Source organism: Sebastes fasciatus, chromosome 20, assembly GCF_043250625.1.
Source record: "Sebastes fasciatus isolate fSebFas1 chromosome 20, fSebFas1.pri, whole genome shotgun sequence".
In the NCBI taxonomy this organism is placed as follows: Eukaryota; Metazoa; Chordata; class Actinopteri; order Perciformes; family Sebastidae; genus Sebastes; species Sebastes fasciatus.
Window position 1 is genome coordinate 22174111 of NC_133814.1, and position 7258 is coordinate 22181368.

General features: G+C 40.0%; 1 long non-coding RNA gene across 2 annotated transcripts; it reads left to right on the forward strand.

Moving 5' to 3' along the window:
• The first annotated feature begins 3879 nt into the window (after positions 1–3879).
• On the forward strand, positions 3880–6918 carry LOC141758644 (uncharacterized). 2 transcript variants are annotated; one of them, XR_012591913.1, is made up of 4 exons: positions 3880–4019; positions 4974–5262; positions 5523–6216; positions 6329–6918. It is a non-coding gene; the product is annotated as an uncharacterized LOC141758644 (long non-coding RNA). The 2 variants fall into 2 exon arrangements; XR_012591912.1 differs by lacking the exon at positions 6329–6918 and having other exon boundaries at positions 5523–6264.
• Positions 6919–7258: the final 340 nt, after the last annotated feature.

Below are 7258 nucleotides of genomic sequence, written 5' to 3' on the forward strand. Positions count from 1 at the left end.
GATAAGCCCACTGTACGCTGCCTGACGTGCCCCAAACGGCCAACAGATAAACGTATTGACTAGCTGGTGAAGAAAGTAGAACATGAAACAACTACTGAATCAGATATTTTTCTCAGAAGTTGGTTGAGCCCAAAACAGAGCTAAAAGGAGAGTGAATATTCGTTGGGTGGACAGAAACACGACTTCAAATAAATGCCAATGTTTCTCAGTGGGCCTTAAACTTGCATTCTTTCTAACAGCCAGCAGGGGGCGACTCCTCTGGTTGCAAAAAGAAGTCAGATTGTATAGAAGTCTATGAGAAAATGAGTCTACTTCTCACTTGATTTATTACCTCAGTAAACATTGTAAACATGAGTTTATGGTCTCAATCACTAGTTTCAAGTCTTCTTCAATACAGCATGATGTTCATTTAGTGAATTATGGTCCCATTTAGAGTCAAATAGACCATAGAGCAGGGGATGCTTTAGGGCGGGGCACCTTGTGATTCGACGGCGTTGTCCGGTCTGGGAGTTGTCCGTGTTTTCGTCTTACAACTTTAACCCTTTCACAGTGTTTTCAGTTCATGAAAGTTAATTGTAACATTTTGGTCGCCTAAAAATGTCTTATTCAGCGTTTGGTTGCACTTAACTCCACCCTCTCGTGTCACTGTTGGTTCCGAAAAATCAAGATAGCGACGGCCAAAATGCCGAACTCAAGTTTTCAAAACGGAAGTCCACAAACCAATGGGTGACATCACGTTGACTACGCCCACTTCTTATATACAGTCTATGATGGATGTGTAAATTGGCAACTGTTTGCTAACACGTTCACCAAAACAAATGTATTAAGTGATAATATGTCAATGTTGTGGTTGTTGCACTGCCCCTAAGTGGCCAAGAAAATCTGATTAAAGGACCAGTGTGTAGGATTTAGGGGGATCTATTGGCAGAAATGGAATATAATATTCATTATTATGTTTTCATTCGTGTATAATCACCAGAAACTAAGAATTGTTGTCTTTTCGTAAGCTTAGAATGAGCCCTTCATACTGTGACCGGTACTTGGTGTTCCTTAAAGCCAACTCAACCTGATCTCAACATGGCGGTGGCGTCACAAACTTTCTCATTTTACAGCTAAACCGTGCACTATAAGATGATTCTGAAAACATTTGAGGCGAGAAATAGGCATTAACGTAACATAATATTGATTCATATTTGATCAGCGCTGCCTAGTTTGACCGTTTGGTCGGAGTTCTTGAGTGATTGACAGCCGGCTCTCATAGACAGCAGATGGTTTCCTCCAGTCTGTAAAATCTTGCAGATGCTGTTAGGAGCACCGGAGGACACAGAGGCACATGATTTTTTTCAGGTTACCTGTTTCATGTACTACCGTCACGATATAGCGACCGTTTCATAAAAATAACTTTTTTTAATCATATTTGCTCCAATCTCGCCTACTGCAGCTTTAACTTAACTTTAAAAGTAGAGGAAAAGCCCTGGCATGTAAAAGTGCTTTATTGAAAACCGTGGTGATTGGTGAACACAATAATGGCAGATTCCTGTTGGGGGTTTATCAACAAGAAGCAGCAATTCTTAAATAATTATTTAAATTCAATAGCCAAACATGACTTGATTTCATAAAATAAGCGATGAATGGAATTTGAGTGTCCTGTTTGTCCGTCGACGTGAAAGGCGTTTCACCTTGTTGAAATGTTCTGCGCGCTACATTTTCTGCTACCACTCACCGCAGCGACGGTCTAAAGAGGATGGAAAGTATTGATTAACTCTATTATTTCATTACAGCGCATTTTGAGTCTTAAGTGCAACAATTGTACGTCCTTGGACGGAAGAAAAACCAGTCTTTTGTGCCTGATCATGACATCAGCACAACATGCACAATGAGAGAAAATTTCCTGCATATTTCTTGTTGTTGCCAGTATCCTCTTGACACACACACACACACACACACACACACACACACACACACACACACATACAGTATCGCTATGTTTTCCTCTCTTCCTATTCACCCATTCAAATGAATTGGTGAAACAAAACTAATGAATTATTGTGCATTTGTACGTTGCTACATTCACAGATGATGAATAGCTCAGTAATGCAATTCTTTGAATATATTCTAGTTTGTGCTTTAATTGCTTCCCTAAATTGCTTTTCTCGATTCATCATTGTTCATCATGTAATGAATTGTGATGCCTAATCAATTAATTATCCTGTGTAATTATTTATTAAAGCTTGATTGCATTTCCTCCGCAACGCAGAAACAAGAAACACACTTGTGAACATATTCTGTCACGCAGGCTGAGGAGAAATGTATTAGTTATTGTCTATTAAAACACAATATTACTGTGTGTGGGTGTGAATTAATTGCAGGAATTATGCAAATGAAATGTTGAAATTTCACTTCACACATCAGTTAAGTCAATCTATGTATCTATCCATCTATGTAAAGAAAAATAATATTATTTTTGACCCCACAAATGTGAAGAATATTCACATACATATTTGAAAACTTTATGATTAATAGGGCTGTCCTCGACCAAAGAAATTCTTTTTTTTTGACTAATCGATCAGTTGATTTAATCAACAGATCTGTAAAACTGAGTTTCTCCACAAAGAATCACACTTTAAACCTTGTGTTTACCAGAGCAACCCTGTCTCCTACAAAATTACGTTCCCGTACAACTAAACTACATTCTCAATTACGTTTCAATTAAGGTCACAACTTTAAACAGTTTTAATCCAGGGCGGTCAAACGATTAAAATCGTATGAGTGTCCATAGTTAATCGCAATTAATCACAAATGAATCGCACATTTTTTTATCTGTTCAAAATGTACCTTAAAGGGAGATTTGTCAAGTATTTAACACCCTTATCAACATGAGAGTGAGCAGATATGCTTCCTTTATGCAAATGTATGTATATATTTATTATTGGAAATAAATTGACAAAACAAAACAATGACAGATATTGTCCATAAAACCCTCACAGGTACTGCATTTAGCATAAAACATATGCTCAAATCATAACATGTCAAACTGCAGCCCAACAGGCAACAACAGCTGTCAGTGTGTCAGTGTGCTGACTGGACTATGACTTGCTCCAAACTGCATGTGATTATCATAAAGTGGGCATGTCTGTAAAGGGGAGACTCGTGGGTACCCATAGAACCCATTTACATTCACATATTGTGAGGTCAGAGGTCAAGGGACCCCTTTGAAAATGGCCATGACGGTTTTTCCTTGTCAAAATGTATCTTAATTTTTGCTGCTTTCATGCGTTAAAGAAATTTGTGGCGTTAAATTAAATTTGCGTTGACGCGTTATTATCTCGTTAGTTTTGACAGCCCTAGAAAATAGATTTCCCTCGAAAAGTAATTCACAAGTTTTGTTGTATGGGAACATCATTTTTATGTTAAGACAGGGCTGACCAGAGACGTGCTCATAAGTTGCTTAGAAATAATTCATTCAGCATGAGAAACACATCAAAAATCACTAATCGACCAAAGAAATCTTAGTCGGGGGCGCCCCGGTAGCTCACCTGGTACCCACGTACCAAGGCTCAGTCCTTACGGCAGCGGCCCGGGGTTCGAATCCGACCCTTTGCTGCATGTCATCCCTTCTCTCTCCCGCTTTCAGAACTATCACTGAAAATAATTAGTCCACTGATTGACTAAGAGGGGGCAGTGCTAGTAATTAAATAAACAAACTGTCAATCATTTAGGGAGAGACTGTTCACACTTGCACTACCTCTGCACCTTTAAGACGAAAGGGCTTGTTGACTGTAAATAAAATCCCTCCCGTCAGAGCAGTCCACTTGTTCCAACCTGTTAAACCTGAAGACACACCTGCTCTGTTCATGTGAGCTGAGGCTGACACACAGGCCGACACCCTTTTGCTCATAACAGCGTGTGAGTGTCTGTGACGGCGAAGGTGTGTGTTCACTGCTCTCCTCTAAGAGAAGTCTACTCTGCAAACAGAAAAAGATTCAAACCGACGGAGGGGCGACTCTGAAAAGCAAAGGGTAAGACCATTATTCGCTTTCTCTACTCTTAATGGCCGTCTCTCACTTCCTTTCCAAGTTGCTTTCATGGTCGAGGAGGCTGATGGAATTTCATTACTTATGATTGAAAACCAATGGAGTTTTGAAAGCAGAATGAGATGGAAAGGTGCACTCAAAATGCCAGTATACCCTCCAGATGCCAGCAATCTAATTTACTGTCAGTGGTAATAAATGGGGAGCCACCGGATGGCAAAGATAAGATGTTATTTCACCATCAGGGTTATCACTTAATATCTGATAATGTCTGTGGGGAGCAATTGTATCCGACAGTTAAAACAGGGGGCCTCAACTCCTGGCACGAGGAATGATCATCAGAGTGGAAGAATTGTTAATCTGTCAAATCAATGTGACTTCACTCAATAAAGTGTTCATAAAGGGACTTGCGTTTAGGCCGCGGTGTTAATGATTTCTCTTTAATGAAACTGAACACTTCTGCACGTCATATACGTTCTGTTCTTATTTAAAAGAAGTAATCCTTATATAGATCTTCATCACTTGTCGAATAGAATTGATTCCACATTTAGATTGCGTGTTACTGTTCAATTACACAATGTCCTCTACGTTTTTAAGGAGGTGTTTGAAGTAGGAATGTTACCTGGGTAGTTGCAAACATTCCTAAAACAAAAGGAAGACGTAGGTGAAAAACAAAAACACAGCCTAGCAAGTGCAATGAACAAACTCAGACTCTACATTCACTAAGCAGAGCCGAGCAGAGCAGCTGTATTCTCAACAAACACAACAAAATCACAGCATTATGACATGTTGGACACTGGATGTTGTTATTGTAAACAAAGCCTGTATTGTGAAGCTTGAGAGCGTGGGAGTCGACACATAATGTGGTTCATAACATAACGTTCAGCTACAGTGAAGCTGTGGCACATATACTGTATTATATTCCTGCCGTTGTCTTCACAGATCTGATCCTCGAGACATTATACTCCACTTGCCTTTTGTCAAAAAACACCCCAAAAAAACCCAAGCATCATGGGAAAAGGTCAGAGCGAGACGTGGGATGAAAAGCAGCATGACACGAGACAAACTCAGCCTCGGAAACAAGAGAACACCGAGAGTAGAAGCTCAGGGAGCAAGTGTCCCAAGTGCTGCTTGAAAACAAGGGACTGTCTGATGAGCGCGGAGTGCGGGAGGGCACTTCAGATCTCTCAGGTGGTCGCCATGTGTGGAATGTGCATCCGCTGGTTCGTATGTAAGTATCAACCTCAGAAACAAGCAGCTAAAGTGCTTATATAACTGCTTGGAAAAATATTTCCTGCTTAGATGAATATGAATATATGCAAAGACAAATATGTAACCCTGACATTTAAAAGGTGAACATGTGTTCATGTCTTTATATCTCTGTATATAAACTGCAATTAACATTCCACCGGGTGGAAATAACACTACCCACAAAAAGTGTTAATCTTTCATTAGTTATATTATTCATTTCTTTTCTTTTTTTAATTACAGAACCTAACCTTGGCCATCAGGACCAGCTTTTACCAGACTGTGTTGATTCTCAGCATCCCCCAGCACCCTTCAGGAGAGTCGTGCCATATGGTTCTCTTCTCATGTGAGATGAAAAATGTCCACTTTGGGTCCATTTCATCAGCTAAAGCTCTCTTTAACCCTCTATCCTCAAGTTATTTATTTAACATGAACAATTCACGGTCTGTATAGAAAGACAATCATGATGAATGAATGGATGAATGGATGTGACTTCGGTCTGCTTATCTCTGTGGAAGATTTATCTGGACGTCCGTCTGATTGATCACTTCTGATTGATCAATATGATGAAGGCAATCCAGATGTTTATATTTATATTTATAGTTAAGCAGTTTTCAATAATAATATAAAATAACTGTAATAGTATGATAGTAATGGAAAAAAAAGTGAACTTGACGCAACCCAGTCGCCAGAGAAAATGTTGGCATTGTACATTTCTGCAAACCACGGGATACCGTGAATGTCAATGTTTCTGAACCAAAAATACATTTGATATAACCCTCATATCACACCACAAACGGTCAATGCCACGTGGTTAACGTTGTTAAACGATTGGTCAGGTTTAGGCAACAAAACTACATGGTTAAAGTTAGAAAAAACACATTGGTAAAACAATAGCGTGACAACGTAGCCTGACGACGTAGCCTGATGACGTAGCGTGACGACGTAGCGTGACGACGTAGCGTTACGACGTAGCGTTACGACGGTGACGACGTAGCGTGACGACGTAGCGTTACGACGTAGCGTTACGACGTAGCGTGACGACGTAGCGTGACGACGTAGCGTTACGACGTAGCGTTACGACGTAGCGTGACGACGTAGCGTGACGACGTAGCATGATAACGTAGCGTGACAACGCAAAGTAATAACATAACGTAACAACAACCGCAACAACGTCACTAGTGTGAATAAATAACTGCCCTAAGCTGACTTTCTTAAATAAAGTTACGTAACAACCGTAATAACGTTATCTAACAAGCGATAACTCACTTTCGGTTTCACACGGGACATGAACAGCGGTGTCCTGGGTGAAAGTCCAGTATTTGTTTGGCCCATACATCACCTCTCCCACCCGCCCCTAGAAGACTTTCTCGCTTGTTATACTCTTTATTAAACCACGCAACTTTCAATAACGCTCACTCGTTGTACTATATCACTGGCTCTGCCCAAATGCAAAACCGTCAACATTCAACATTTTTTCCTGGTGACTGGGCTGACTTGACGATGTGCAAAGGAATATATTCTAAAGTGTACCTTCAACATTTTCTCTTAAAATATGAGTATGATGACCGAAAAGTAGGGAAAAACTGTGACATCTGATCTATTGAAAAACTGTAAATAAAGCTTTCTGTAACAGCAAGGACAAATGTGTATTCAGTTCAATGACACGAATGATAGAAACCTTTAGTTAATTAAAAGCCTTTCACAAGCATAGTATAACTATATGACGTCCTTCGCTGTCAACACCTTCGTCTGAGGTCATTTGGAGAAAGTTGCTGAGTGCACACACAATAAGCAAGCTAACGAAGAATGTATTAAATTTGTTTCGATGTGATTTCTCGAGACACTGACAACATTTCTGCCTCTTTGTGTGTCCTTTTCCATCACGCAACAATGACACACTGAGGGACAAATGCATGAAAATCAGGACCGACCCAATTTATAAGAGACGTTTGTTCACCCTACATATGAGCGAGTGT